A 15,718-nucleotide genomic window follows, 5' to 3' on the forward strand; every position below is an offset into this window, starting at 1 on the left:
CTGGCAGGGACAGTGGGTCTATCAGTAGGGAAGTGCTGAGATTTCACAATGAGGAAGGAAGAATTTGTTCAACTCTCTATACATCCGCTGGGATAGTTTTGAAACCGGTCAGTTTAGAAAAGATTCAGACAAGGGAAAAGCTGAAAATCTAACTTTGAGTCTCTGCCTTTAATAAATGACCTTTTCCCCCCTCTTTCGAAAAGTCTTTCTAATTCAGAGCCTGAATGTGTAAGTAAGGAACCATGGATGAGTACAGAGAGGTTCCCCAGGGAAAACTGCTATATGGAGAGGAAACCCCAGACCCTGATAGGAAAGCAGCCCTTAACTACCATCTGCACCTGCTCCTGGGGCTGAAACACACACTTGTGTGTCCTGAGTGCCCCCTACATGCCCCCTCCAGTCTCCCTGCAAGGAGGTTTGTGTCTGGGCTCTCACTGACTTCCCCTCACTGTGTAAATTTCGCACTGTAATACACGGCTGTGTCCTCAGATCTCAGGCTGTTCATATGCATATACAGCGTGTTCTTGGAGTTGTCTCTGGAGATGGTGAATCGGCCCTTCACAGAGTCTGCATAGTATGTGTAACCACCACTACTACTTATACTTGAGATCCACTCCAGCCCCTTCCCGGGAGCCTGGCGGACCCGGCTCATGGCATAGCTACTGAAGGTGAATCCAGACGCTGCACAGGAGAGTCGCAGAGACCCCCCTGGCTGCACCAAGCCTCCCCCAGACTCCACCAGCTGCACCTCACACTGGACACCTGCAAACACAGAGACATCCTGGTCAGGAGACTGTCACACATCCACCGATTCCCTCACTCATATCCACTCACATCCTCAGTATCTCTTGCTCTCCATAAATTACCTTGTAAAATGGCCACAAGGACAACCCAGCTCAGCCCTAAGTCCATGGTGAGTGTTTTGTCCTGAACCCCGAGTGGGAGCACGTGGGAATCCCGGGCTGGAGCTCCTCTCCCAGAGCTGCAGGGTCAGGGCTGCGGCTGCTTTATATCAGCAGAGGAAGGACCCTATTTGCATGGCCTCATAGTATATAAGAGGCTATGTCATTGAATGTCCTCAGAAAGGGCAGGGTCTCAGAGCAGGTGTGAGAGTCTTGGATTTTGTGGTGTTGATAGCATTTGGGAAATATAACTTTCATTGTGTGATTGTTCCAGATTAAACACTTAGGGCCCATATGTCATTTTACATATGCACACACATCCTGTGATGTCACTGTCATTGTTACCCTCATATTAGAGGTGTAACTACACCCAGAGGAATGGCTGGTGTGTGGTGTGTCCAAGGAGGAACACGGGGTTTCTCTGTGAGATCCGGCACCTGCACCTGAGCTCTGCGCCAGGCTGCTCCCTTGAACCTATCCCAGGACAGGGTTGGACTTGCCGGGTGAGGTTTGCAGATCCCCCTCCTGGAATGAGGTCATGATGACGTTGCTCTCTTCCCGTGTTTACCTAAAATATATGGAGGGGTCAGGGTTCATGAGACGTATTTTCAAGAGTCTCTTATGTTTCAGTATCTTCCCTTCACCCCTTCCCTCCCAAGTCATGCATTTCTTTATTTGTAATTACTTTAATGAGGTTCTTGACCTATAAGAAAGCGCACACACTCAGAATGAACACTCTGATAAATACTGACGGAGGCATCAGCATTTCCTGGAGAGAATGAATCAATTCCTCTCATTATTTCCACTAGTTTCTGGGTTTCCTCCTTCCTGTCCCTTCTTATCTTCCATCCTGTCCCCACATCACCGTGATCTTCCCTTGTTATGTCAGGTTACTTTCCATTTTCTAGAATTTATAAAAGGGGGATCATATTATATGTATTTTTATTTTTATGGGTTATTTTACTCAGCACAGTAGTTGTGAATACTCGCATGTGTTTGTGTGTATCAAGCATCCTTGGTTTTATAACAGGTTGCATTTGAAGAATGATCCTAGCATGATTGGCTTATTTATTAAGCTGATGTGTGATATTGCAATTGTTTCCAGTTTCTGTGGGTTAAAATAAAGCTGATACTCCTCTTAGAGATGTAGGGAGATGAGAAGCTGAGAAAACGCTTCTTATTTAAAGTTCTTAAAACAACCTCAAAATGGGACAAGTTGCACATTATCAAAATCTCACCGATATATCAGATAATTATAGAGCTAAGACAGCAACAAATTTAAATCTTGGAGACAGACAAATTCTCAGAGAATAACAAAGAATAAGAATATTAATCCTGACATAGGCTGCAGAATGGAATAAAAACTACTACAAGATTAAACTAGAAATGGATGCCTTGAGGTCAAATGTGGTTAGGGTATAATAATGTCCCAATGTCTCCTAACTATCTCACCAGTGTCAGCGTGGTCCTGCTAAAGTGTGAATCAGATGGTGTTGCATCTCTATTCACACAGGTGTGTCTTCCTATTTGGGACAACCCAGGATTCCTGCCTGAGCTCTTAGGTCCTCCTGTATCATGGGGAGGAGGAGCTTGGGTCTGCACTGTTTCATAGCATCTCCACTTAGAGTGTGACTTTTGTCCCCTCATCCAGTCCCACTGTGGCATATATTTACCACATATGAAATGGTGCAATAGGATTGCACACAGAAATGAATATGAATGTTCCAGGTGTTAACTGATGCACAAAACCCTGCCACAACCCCTGACAGTTCACACTGACAGCAGTGCTTTATTTTGTTCACCGTCTTTGCTTGGGAGGGCCTGGAGGAGAAGCCCACCCTGCCCCATGCAGGGTCACTCTGAGAGGCTCAAGTTCAACTCCAGGACCTGCTCCTGTGATGCACACTCACGTGTAAGTGAGGGTGACCCTGACTGCAGGAGTGGGGCTCAGCCATGTCTGAGGGCTGGGCCTTGTATCCACCTCGTGTGGACATTGCCTGGGCTCTGACTTCCTTTCAGCACGATGACTGGGACAGCTGAGTGGTCCCTGCATCAGAGCCCTTCCTCAGGGCAGTCACTTACACACCTAGACAGAGCTTGAGATAAGATCCCTGAAGTCATGCTCCTAATGTTTACATAACTGACTTGAAACTTAGAGGTGCATCCTAGACTGCCCATGAATTACTGTGGTCTCTTCATTTACAGCTGAGAAAAAATGGAAGCAACAAATACGTTCCTCCATAAATTAGTAGATAAACACTGCGTGATGTAGCCATGCTGTGGAATTGTATTCAGCAATTTAAATATTAAATAAGTATACCATGAAAGGACATGAGGGAATCCTAAATGCATATTGCTAATTAAAAAATCGGTCTGAAAATGTTCAATTTCACCTATTTCACATTTGGGAAAAGGCAAGTCTATACATAAAGCAACAGATGAGCATTTAGCAGGAACTGGGGAGACGGTGTTTGATAAGTGAAACATGGACAGTATTTAAGGATAGTGATATTCTTCTCTATGAAATTGCAGTGGTAGAAACATTGCACTATGGATGTCTTAAACTATATAAAGTAATAGGAGAATCTTTTTGAATATAAATATAAATGTCATATACAATTCTGAGACTCAAGGATGGAACGATGCACACTGTATAGATGATACCTAATATTATAGTGAATCTATGAATTAGCATGTCTGAAGAAGGTGGGAAAATAGGTCTTGGCCTAAGTGACTTTGGAAATGAGTGGAGTCTGAAGGCTAACTTCTAAACCACTGCACGTGATCACCAGTTCCTGGTGGGTAACGGTATTTCCATCAGGAGTCAGGCTAAGAATTCTCTTACTACTGTGCATGTGGAATTGAACAATTAGTAGCTGGATGACATTGGTGTAGCCAGGCTTCTCACTGTTGGATGGAAAGTAACAGACAAGCAAGGCGGAAAGGCTGGATTTTCCCATGAGATATTCCACTACAATCGGAGATGTAAGAATGATCTCACATTTACCTTAACACAGGTAAGAAGGTGAGATACACAGTTAGTTGCAGACGTGTGTGTATAAGTGGGGTAGTGCACACAGAGATATTTCCAAGATCTGTTAGCTTATAGGGTCTAGAGGCAATGCCCCCAGTAGACAGGACACCAGCATTAGTATCCTAATACCCACTCTTCTGGTTGCTAATACTCTTCTTCAGAAAAGGATCCACAGCTCATCTGATGCATGGCTAATTCCAGGGCCACAGAAAAGAATACATATGATTATCCTGGAGATTCTTGTAGCACCAGAAATAAGGAAGTGTTCACACAAATGGATGGGGGCATGTAAAGAGGATACAGGAGACAATGTGAAAGAGCTCCTCATGGGTGACAAGCTGTAACAACTACAGAAGCAAAGAAAATGCCGTAGTATATAACCTTAACACAAGGTATGAAACAAATATCTTGATTCATACTTATGTAAAGAGATTGAGTAAATATATCTAATGGGGAAGGTAGGATGAATCTCCCTTAAGGAATAACTTCAGGTCACTCATCATGGTCATCCTCCCTTCAAGAAGGTGGTCTTAACCCTCCATCCCTGAATATGGCCTGGAGTATGGACGTGGCAGAAATTATGGGTGTCCTTGAGTTTCATGATGTATTTTTACATATAATATCCCAAACATCATTCATAAAATAAATTTGGAATTTTTCTGTATCCATTAAAAATTCTGTCCTGAAAACAACGACAGCAACAGCAACAATATCTTCACTGACAAGGGACTAAAAGCACAGACGTGGAGAGCGCGCTTTCTAGTATCATATCTATACGGGGCGTGTACCATGAGTATACAGCAAATTCACAGCTCAACGACAGCAACAAACAATGAAAATAATGAGCTCTGTGCCAGCGATCTGAAGGTCCTTCCACAGAGAAGAGATAAAGGGTTTTAAGAAGATTCTTTGTTAAGGAAACATAAAATAACACGATGATGAGATACTGCTACTCACGTATTACAACAGTTAAAGCACAAAATAATAAGAAATTCAAATATTGGGGATGATGTAGAGAAAAAGGCCCCTCAGCCGCTTGCTGGACGGAATGCCAATGGCAGCCAATTGGAATATATTTGTCGGTTTCTTAGAGAGAAAACCAGACACTCATCATGGGATTGAGGAGAGAGCTAGAAAATTATTTACAGAAATTGTTTGAATATTTATGTTTATACAGATAACTTCATACGGGTGCTGGTATCATCTTTACACCTTCGAGCCCTTACCACTCCCTAAAAATGGGTTATGTAGTCAGTTTTTATGGTTATTTTCCATACGATTAAGATATATCTGTTTCTGTTCCCTTTTATGTATCTCTCTATTTTATCTAATTATCTATTTTCAATCTCCACACTAGATAAGAAGGTACAGGAAACACAGCCCGCGTGTTACAGCCCAACCTGTGTCCCGACATATCAAAATGTCCTCTGAGGAGAAAATGACTGCAGTCCTATATGGACATCAATTTCTGAATATAAATATGACTCATACTATTCAAGTGAAAGGCATTGCATCAGACAGGACTGGAGAGATTTCCAGGAGGAGAGGAATTGGAAATCCATCTTATGGTGGAAAGCAGATTTAAAGTTCAACAGTAAAAATTACTGATGTCATTAAACGATTAAAAACTTGACAACTAATAACAGAAAGTAGTGAACTAATCTTCACATAAAGGTCTCATGAAGAAATACTTCTGTGCGGCTCGTCCAAATGAATTTCCCAGATGGGGAAAGACAGACAAGCCTGACTCCATGAAAAAGTCTCAAATCTAGAGATAAGAAAGTTCCGTGGAATCATTGTGGATGAGGCTTCCAAGGGCGGCAATGATCCAGTGGAGAAACCACAGCTTCTGAGAGAAAACCCCTCCATGACAATCACTGTACCTGCCCTGAAACTGGTCCTCTTGTTTCCTGATGACCCTGCGCGCCACCTGGTGGCTGGAGCGGCCCCTGCAGGGAGGGTCGTGTCTGGACTCACCCGGACTTTTCACTGGGCCTCCTGGGGCAGTAACACAGGGCTGTGTCCTAGGTCATCACGGAGGTGAGCACAAGGGAAAAATGAATCTGTGAGGTGTCTCTGGAGCTTGAGAGTCATTTTTGGAGAGACATCTTGTATGCTGTGCTATTCCCAGTACCAAAGCACCCGGTCACCCCAGCCCTTTCCTGGGGGCTGAGGGATCCAGTCCCAGCAGTCAGCACTGTTTGTGATGGAGAATCCAGAGACTGAGCAGGTGAGGGAGAGGGTCTTCAATAGTCCTGGGCCCGATTCCTGCACCAGCACCTGGGACAGGACACCTGGGGAAGGAGAAACAATGAGACACTCACTTCACAGATGTCACCCCATAATTCCACCTTCCTCAGACCCAGGAGTTGCTCACAGCTGAGGGATGCCAGCAAGAGGAGGAATGACCAGAAGATTTTCATGTTCATTTTGGTTAATGCTTTGACTTTCAGAGTTAATGTCAGTGAAGATGAGAACCCTGACTCTGCACAGCACAGGTGCTGTGCTTTCCCCTTGAGCCTGGGTGTGATGTGCAGATGGGAAGCGTGATTCCATATAAACATGGTCATGGCTGGTCCTTCTCTAGGGCTCTGGAGGAGGGTGCCGGCTGAGGTCCAGGGTGGACACAGCTTCATGTCACCTCTGAAGAATGGGTGATGTTTCTTTTCCAATATGATACTTACATTTCCATATATGTCTATCTGCGTCTATATTATAGGTGTATTAGTTGGCTATTGTGGCCATTACAGAATAAGAGACTGGGTGGATTAAACAACAGAAATGGATTCCTCTCAGGCCTGGAGGCTAGAAGTCTAAGGTCACGGTGTCAGCAGGTTTGGGTCCTTCTCAGGCCTTTCTCCTTTGCTTGCAGATGGACCTCTTCTCACTGAATCCTCAGATGGTCTTTTCTCTGTGTGTCTGTGTGCATCCCTGGGTCACTCGTCTGTTCATTATTACTCTTCTTAAGTGTGACAAAGACCCTTGACCACCCCTTAGCCAGCAGGCTCCTTGTAATTCTCTTTTCAAGTAGTCTTGACCTGTGGGCTTCTGTGTTTGTATCTGCATGGCCAGGTTTTGTCAAGAGCCCTGCTGAGTGAGAATCATGAGAATCCCCCACCCTTAAACTCTGCTCATCCGCAGTATTTGATCAAAGCCGTCAAACCTCCTATCAACCACACGGTAACTGATCACCCAGGTCTCCCTTTAGCAAGAATCCTTTTGAGTCTATGTAACCAGAATCCCCTTAGCCTGTATTTCTTCTCTTAATAATTTCCAGTGCACTCCACCCCACCCTCTTCTTGGCCATAAGCCTCCACTTGCCAGGCTGTATTTGGAATTAAGCCAAGTTTCCAAGGCTGCATTCCATATGCAGCAGCGAGTTCTGTCTTCAAGTTTTGGGTGACCTTTATATTGGAAACATGAGTATCCTTTCCACCACCCATGGCCATATAATCATGCCTGAATGAAGCTGATCTCTCATGTATATTTTCCCTAAGTCCACTCACAGCCATTTGTGCGTAGGGAAACTAGACTGTTCTTCAGCCTATGCCTGGGAGTACATTAAACATTCGCCAAGAATCACAGAAATGTGAAAAGCATGGCACTAATTTGACCCCAGAAGGTGCTCAAGTACATGACGGGAGTTGAAACAAGAAAAGAGACCATCACCTTGGCTGACCTCAGCTGGGAATATGTGTGTGTGTGTGTGTGTGTGTGTGTGTTGGGGGATTCAAACAACCGGCCACATTGCTAATGTCTATGAATGACCACAAAATAACAGTATTTATTTTGGGGTGCTTATAAAAGGAAGAAGTAGGTGAAATTGCAGACATGGAATCTGTGAATAATGAGGATAATTGCATGTGCAGAATTGGAGCATTCTGGCATTAGAGTCTATAACACTGCTGGCTGAAGAATTCAGAATGTTTGTGCAGGTTGCTGAAAGCAGGATGGTGTGTCTCTCCCTTCCACATCTACAAAAACGAAACAACAATTAATACTGTTTATAAATCTCATGTGCATTCTCAGGATATTTACAAGATTCACGAACTTCAGGCTCAAATTGAACATTATGGTGAGCCGCAGGGCTGTTTTGAGCCCCTTTGAGAAAAAGATAAAGAAATGAAAAACAACCTTAATTCTATAGTATTATATGTGTGTGTGCATATGAATATATATATACACAACTATAATAAAAATAAAAATTAAGCAAATATGTACATGCACACAAAATTTTCTAGACACAACATAATCCACAACAATGAAATATTAGGATACAGAACAGGGTCTCTGGTGGAGGTCCTGGGCAGGAAGAAGAAAGCACAGGTTCTAACAAGAATTCCCTCCCAGGCCCTATCTGCACCTGCCCCAGGCCTCAGCCCTGTACTGGTTGGGTCCTGCGCGCCCCCTGGTGGTGCCGTGCCTCCGTGCAGGAGGTTTGTGTCTGGGCTCACACTGACTTCCCCTCACTGTGCGTATTTTGCACAGTAATACACGGCTGTGTCCTCAGTTGTCAGGCTGCTCAGGGATAAATAGACTTGGTTCTTGGAGATGTCCCTGATGATGCTGAGCCGGGACTTAAGAGTTGGGTTATAATAGGAGATTCCATCACTGCTAATTCCAACCCACTCCAGCCCCTTTCCTGGAGCCTGGCGGACCCAGGATACATCATAGCTGCTTAATGAGAATCCAGAGAAAGTGCAGGTGAGGGAGAGGGTCTGTGAGGGCTTCACCAGGCTGGGTCCTGACTCCTGCAGCTGCACCTGGGACAGGACACCTGTGGACAGAGAGAACCACGGTGACTCATGGGCTCAGATGCAGCTTCCCCATGTGTTCATGTCTGAATCCCCGAGACACTCACCTCTGGGAGCTGACACCAGGAAGAGGAAGAACCACAGTGGATTCATCTTCTTGCAGATGAGATTCATGAAGCCCAGAAAATCTCTTCAAGCATGAGGAGAAACCCAAATTTAAGTGAACAGGTACTTTGTTTTTACCTTGTGGTCTAAGGGGATATTTGCATATAGGAGGGACCTTTTTATAAAAAGCAGAAAGTAGAGAAGGGAGGTCTCTGTATCTGGGGCTCCCCCTGTGAGGAGGGTGCTGACTGTGCCCTCAGAGAACTCAGGCTCCACCTGGGGTCCCCCACCATATGCCTGGGGGCCACTTTGTCCAGGAATGAAATGATGCTGAAGGGCTAGTCAGGAAATCAGCCCTGCTCAAGGATTAATGGGAGATTTGGGGAATAGACTTCAATCCCATGGATGTATATATTTCACATAAATACACATCAAACATTCAGGGTCCTCGAAGTTGTCAGACACAGACTCTTGTTTTTCCCTTTCTGCATTACCTCGTGTTTATTTCCTGGATGCGCAAATATTTGAGACAAACCATACATGTAATAATCACATTGAATTCAGACAGAGTGAGGTAAAATTTAATGTTTATCATAATTCACAACAGACTTCGTGTTTCCCTTAACTTGGGTGAACATTTCTTCACCTGAAACAGTTTAAATATTATCAAGAGTTGCTCTGGAGGTGCATTTATTCATAGCAACTAACCACGCCGTGTATTTTGTAGACAACGTAGTCATTCTTGCTGAGATGCTCATGGTTCCCAGCACTGCTGATGTGGCCAGTAGCCTGACCTGCCTTTTTCCTGTGCACAAGTGAGTGTCTGCAGGAACACCGTGAGCTTCAGGGCTTCCTCCTTGTGGGTGGACATTGAGGAATGGCCAGGGCTAGAAAGGTCTAAGAACACACAGCTCCTGGAAGCTCCTCACGACTCCAACATGATGGGCAGGTGACCTGGTCACAGTGCACAGACTCATTCCTTCTAGAAGTGTTCATTTCTAACTCTGTCACAGCCAGTGACACAGAGGTCAGGGAACACAGTTCCCAGCACACTGGTTGAGAGAAAATGCATGATTTTTAGAAGTAAACCTTCACAGTGAATGGCTTGCAGAGTATGAGGGTGTCATGGTCAGAGGAAAGCCCCCACCTCAGGAAGCAGGTTCCCTTGAAAAGTCCACCTGAGCGCAGGTTTCCTGAGTCCCTGAGTCAGTGAGTCTTGCAACTGTGCCTGAGGTCATATAAGTAAATGGTGCTGGAGAGAAGAGCCAGGCTCCATCCATCTCGCTGTGGACACTGAGGATGTGGCCTCACCATCTGCTTTTCCACCTGCAAGGATGTAACTTGGGGATCACGGTGGTAATGGTGAGTCTGAACTTTATAGTGGGTTTGCCAGGGGTGTTGGGTGTTGTCATCAGTGTCATCAGTCGTGTTCCCTCTCCTGGGAACCAGAAAGACCAGTGTGAGTCCCCATCTCTGACTGACACCCTGTACATGTAGCACTGGCTTCACTCCTGCCCTGAGAGGTCACACCTGTGGGTCTGGGGCAGGTCAGCTCTCCCTCAGCCCAGTGACGTCACCTGTACACTGACTGATGTCGAGCCTGCTGTCTATGAGACGATGTTTACTCCATAGTATTTCATGAACAGAGTACGATACTTCTTCTAGCTTTTCCAATAATATTTGCAGAGTAAATTAAATACTAAAGTATCTGCCTGCTTGAGTGTCAATAATACTAGTGCCAACCAAGTAATATGGGCAAGAATCACAGGACAAGTCTGGACCCTGTTGTCAGGACATGAAAATTGAGCTGTTACGCTGTGGGATAGGGGAGCGGAAGGGATGGCATCTAAAACCTAGAACCAGCTGAGCCCGTTATTCACCAGGTGGAAGAAGGGCCTGCATGTGTACAGATGCCCCAGCATCTGACCTGCCTTTCTTGAGCTGGTGGATTAGAGGAGATCCATCCAAATCCATGTTAATGTAGAAGGACATATAACAGGTGTCTTTATGTTTCGGTGGTGGGGGATGTGTTGTTCGGGTCTATTTAACCCTAGGAAAATGTGTTAGGTCACCAGGACTAAAAGAAAGTTATTTGTCCTTTGTGGAGCTAATTGGAGTTAATTTTGTCTGGAGACTAGATCATATTATAATGCTGGAGGGAATATCCATTAGAGATGACCAATGGGTGATGGAAAAAAGAAGGGGTGAGATTTAAGTCATATTGCTTTGCAGGTTACCAGCTTTTCTCACAGCAAGAGGGCCTGACAATTGTGATGAGAAGGAGAAGGACTGATGTTGGTGGGTTCATGGTGACCACGTGGACAGGTCCTTCTGAAGGTCTCTGTGTTTTCCCTTATAAAATCTTGAGAGCATGAGCTCAGAATGAGGTGTGGACTTCAGGAACATGTGACCAGATGGTTTAGGTCATTTTGTATCTTTCTTGGACTCACTGAGCAAAGAAGAAGCAGGAACTATACTTGGAAATCAGTAGTGTCCTCGTGTCATATTAGATTTGTTGCCTGAGATGTTACTGAATGTAGAGATTTGCTGTCCTCATATTTCATCTTCTAGGTCCACTTGGAATCCAGTTTCAAATGTGAGGGATGTAGATGAAACCTTTATTATGAAACAACGTGGTATCTAAATTTTAAGAGGCATAAGTCAAAATTATGGAAATGTGTTACTGAAATTGTAATTGTCAAACTCTTCTCTGGGGTAACCTAAATTAAAATTAATAATAATAATTCCAGGTATTGATTTTGTTTTCAACCATTGCTAAATCCATTGAATCATTCAAGTAACAATCATTCATAAACTCAGATCCATCACGGGTAAAATTTATTGTTAGGAAACAGTCATTCGATCTGATGAAATCTCACTCTCTCATCAAGGATCTGGGTCTCTGTGGACACGCAGCACAGTTCTCACCAGCAAGACAGGAAGGAGGGTATGTTGGTACATTTCTATTTTTCCAGAAGAGCAACTCTGAAGAAGTCCCCCCCTCTGTTTACCCATTCCGTCCTTGTAGTATCTGAAAGAGGCCTTTGAGTGTACTGTGACATGTTCCCACAAGAAGTTCCCATGGCTTAGGAAGTGAAAGTTTAACTTCCCTTTTCATTGTAATAGAAACATAAAAACTAATAATGGAGAAGGAAAAAAAAGTACGTTTAAAATTTACCCAGAGGAAAGGTAGAGTTTGCCAGAAAATATTTGCAAAAGACATATCTAGTATATCTGATTGTTATCTAATATGTACCACGAAATCTTAAACTCAACAATAAGAAAGAAACAAAAGGATTAACAAATGGGCTAAAATCCTAACAGACACCTGACCAAAAAGAAAAAGAGTTTGCAAACAAGGCTATGGGAGAACATATGTCACAGGGAAATGCCAGTCAAAACAAGGACATATCCCTGCAAACTTACAAGAGTGGATCAGATCAGGACTCTGAGAACCTTAAACCCCTGGAGGATGTGAAGCAGCAGGGGGTCCAGTCACAGCTGGTGGAGATGCAGAACGGGATGCACCTTGGGAGACATTTTGGGGGCTTCTTGTGAAAGTAAACATACTCCTATCAACATTTCAGCAATAGTGCTCCTTTGTATGTATCTGAAAGAGAATAAGATTTTAGTCCAGAGAAAACCCTGCACACGATGCTTAGTTAGCTTTATTCATATTTGCAACAATTTGGAAGGGATCAAAATGTCCTTTCATAGGGAATGACTAATAAACCCTGTACATCCAGAAAATGGGCACTGAAATGTCACACCAATTTGGAAGAAATATTGAAGGGTGAGATGGAAATGAAGAAAAGAGATGCCAGAAGAACACAAGTGGCAAGGTGATGTCAGGAGTGTGAAAGTGGCCCGTGAGGACTGCGGTTCCTAAGAGGTTGTACAGGGTGAGGCTGAAGAGAAGACACCTTGGATTTGTCAGGAGGGAAATCTCCTCCTCTGCCCCTCCTGAGTTCCTGAGGCTGGACTGATAGTAAAACCAACAAAGACAGATTAACAGGAGAAAAGAAAAACATTTTAACCATAGGCATGGACGTGCCATAGAAATGGACCCAGAAGTGAGCAAAGCAGGCAGCTTTCATACTTTTAGACAAAGACCGAATATTTGTGGGGAATTGGTAGAAGGAGGAAACGTATGGTTTTGGTGCTCAATTAGTGAAGAACGTAAGCAGGGTTTGGGCTGGCATAGTCATTACAGAAGGAACAAGGTTTGTTCATAGAGACTTCCAGGCGTGAATTCCCCATCCCTGGTGACAACCGTCTGCAATGGAAAGCAGGGTCCGGCTGCTCGGTGCTGAGAAGCCAATGAAGAGGCAGCGTTGGTAGAAAGGAAAGTTTGCTTTATTTTGGCTGCCTGCACCCGGGGGTGGGGGACAGACTTCTCTCCAAAGGCCACCCCGCACTGAGAATCTGTGGGAAAGGGCTTTTATAGTCGGAAGGAGGGGTCTACAGGCAGAAACGACAGTCAACTCTGGCAGTCACCTTGAAATTGGTCACGTGGTGGTGTGATCAGCCTCATCGTGATTGTTTTAAGTAGAGTTTATCTTCAATTCCAGGGTCGGTTTGTTCCCATTTCTTTGAGGCCAGTTCTTGGAATTGTGGCATCATATGACATGGCTACAGTCTGGTCCTCATGCAGTTAACTTCTTCCTCCTGGTGGGAGTTTCAGTATCTACAAGACAGCTCACGGGCCATGGACAAGAATATTATCTGTAGCCCTTGAGGACGAACTAAAGGGCCTTGATTTGCTTAATGACTAAACTATTATTATTTTTTGCTGTAGTTTTCATTCCTGTCTAAATTTTCTCACTTCTCTGATTAAACTTACTCTTAGGCGAAATTTTTTGCACAGAAAAAAGGCAGACAGAAGGCATGGGGTAAAGGACCATTTCATTTCCACCTCCAGGTACAGGGAAAGCATCTTTCACATGGAAGATTTATTTCTTTCTTCAGGGTTACATGGAGGAATGTCACAATGTCCCTCTGCACTGGCTCTCTGTTAAGTCACTTTGAGGGATATTTTGAGGTAGCCTACCCTGGGCTCCAACACTCAGGGCCTCTTTTATTATTTTGTTTCTACATATGCACACCAAGCATGTGATGTAGGTATCGGTTGACTTGAATCTTACAGGTTGAAGCTGAACTGCAGCCTGGAATTGGCAGGTGATGTGCTGGAGAGCACACATCAGGACACAGTGAGACGTCCTGTCGAGGCCGGGGTTTCTCCACCCTGGACCTGGCCGCCCCTGCAAAGGTTACTGGACAGAGGTGGGCCTGCCTGTGAGGCTACAGGACTCTTCGTGGAATGAGAACCTGTGTGATTTTCCTGCATTTTAGTGTTAATCTAAGATTCTGTGGTGAAGAAAGGAGATTTGTTGTCAGCAGCTTCTGAAGATTCATGTTATTATCCACCTGACTATAAACTTTCCCTACCACCTACATATGTGTCTATTGGTAATAGCTTTGATGATGAATAGTTGACATAAAAAAAACTGCACAGCAGAACAGGATTCAGGCATTACCTAAGCGTATAGGGATTCTACTGGGCCTGGAAGCAAGGAGCACATGTAGAAACACCCCCAACCATATCCTCTCTAACTGGCATCACTCCCAGCGACCCACTGAGGATCCGGGGCTGCTCAACTCATTTATGCTTCTCATGCAAGAGGTTAGCAGGCAAGTCAAGAGCCAGCCTCCTTGCAGGGACAGCGGGTCTATCAGTAGGGCAGGGCTGAGATTTCACAATGAGGAAGGAAGAATTTGTTCAACTCTCTATAGATCCGCTGGGATAGTTTTGAAACAGGTCAATTTAGACAAGATCTAGACAAGATTTAGACAAGGGAAAACGTGAATATCTAAGTTGGAGTCTCTGTCTTTCCTATATGACATTTTCCCCCTATTTCAAAAAGTCTTTCTAATTCAGAGACTGAATGTGTAAGTAAGGAACCATGGATGAGTAGAGAGGTTCCCCAGGGAAAACTGCTGTATGGAGAGGAAACCCCAGACCCTGATAGGAAAGCAGCCCTTAACTACCATCTGCACCTGCTCCTGGGCCTGAAACACACACTTGTGTGTCCTGAGTGCCCCCTGCACGCCCCCTCCTGTCTCCCTGCAGGGAGGTTTGTGTCTGGGCTCACACTGACTTCCCCTCACTGTGTGTCTTTCCCACAGTAATACACGGCCGTGTCCTCAGATCTCAGGCTGTTCATTTGCAGATACAGCGTGTTCTTGGAGTTGTCTCTGGAGATGGTGAATCGGCCCTTCACAGAGTCTGCATAGTTTGTGTAACCACCACTATAACTAATACTTGAGATCCACTCCAGCCCCTTCCCGGGAGCCTGGCGGACCCAGCTCATGGCATAGCTACTGAAGGTGAATCCAGACGCTGCACAGGAGAGTCGCAGAGACCCCCCTGGCTGCACCAAGCCTCCCCCAGACTCCACCAGCTGCACCTCACACTGGACACCTGCAAACACAGAGACATCCTGGTCAGGAGACTGTCACACAGCCACGGATTCCCTCACTCATATCCACTCACATCCTCAGTATCTCTTGCTCTCCATAAATTACCTTGTAAAATGGCCACAAGGACAACCCAGCTCAGCCCAAAGTCCATGGTGAGTGTTCTGTCCTGAACCCCGAGTGGGAGCACGTGGGAATCCCGGGCTGGAGCTCCTCTCCCAGAGCTGCAGAGTCAAGGCTGGGGCTGCTTTATATCAGCAGAGGAAGGACCCTATTTGCATGGCCTCATAGTATATAAGAGGCTATGTCATTGAATGTCCTCAGAAAGGGCAGGGTCTCAGAGCAGGTGTGAGAGTCTTGGATTTTGTGTTGTTGATAGCATTTGGGAAATATAACTTTCATTGTGTGATTGTTCCAGATTAAACACTTAGGGCCCATATGTCATT

General features: G+C 44.8%; 2 gene segments (V, D, J or C); both read right to left on the reverse strand.

Moving 5' to 3' along the window:
* Positions 1-445: 445 nt before the first annotated feature.
* Positions 446-912, reverse strand: LOC309797524 (immunoglobulin heavy variable 3-23-like). The segment is given in 2 exons: positions 867-912; positions 446-762 (listed from the first exon to the last, which is right to left on the reverse strand).
* A 7,421-nt stretch (positions 913-8,333) lies between these two features.
* LOC309797527 (immunoglobulin heavy variable 4-59-like) lies at positions 8,334-8,894 on the reverse strand. The segment is given in 2 exons: positions 8,798-8,894; positions 8,334-8,713 (listed from the first exon to the last, which is right to left on the reverse strand).
* Between the last annotated feature and the right edge of the window lie 6,824 nt (positions 8,895-15,718).

Source organism: Mesoplodon mirus (genome assembly GCF_964341445.2).
Source record: "Mesoplodon mirus genome assembly, contig: HAP1_SCAFFOLD_682, whole genome shotgun sequence".
NCBI classification, from domain to species: domain Eukaryota; kingdom Metazoa; phylum Chordata; class Mammalia; order Artiodactyla; family Ziphiidae; genus Mesoplodon; species Mesoplodon mirus.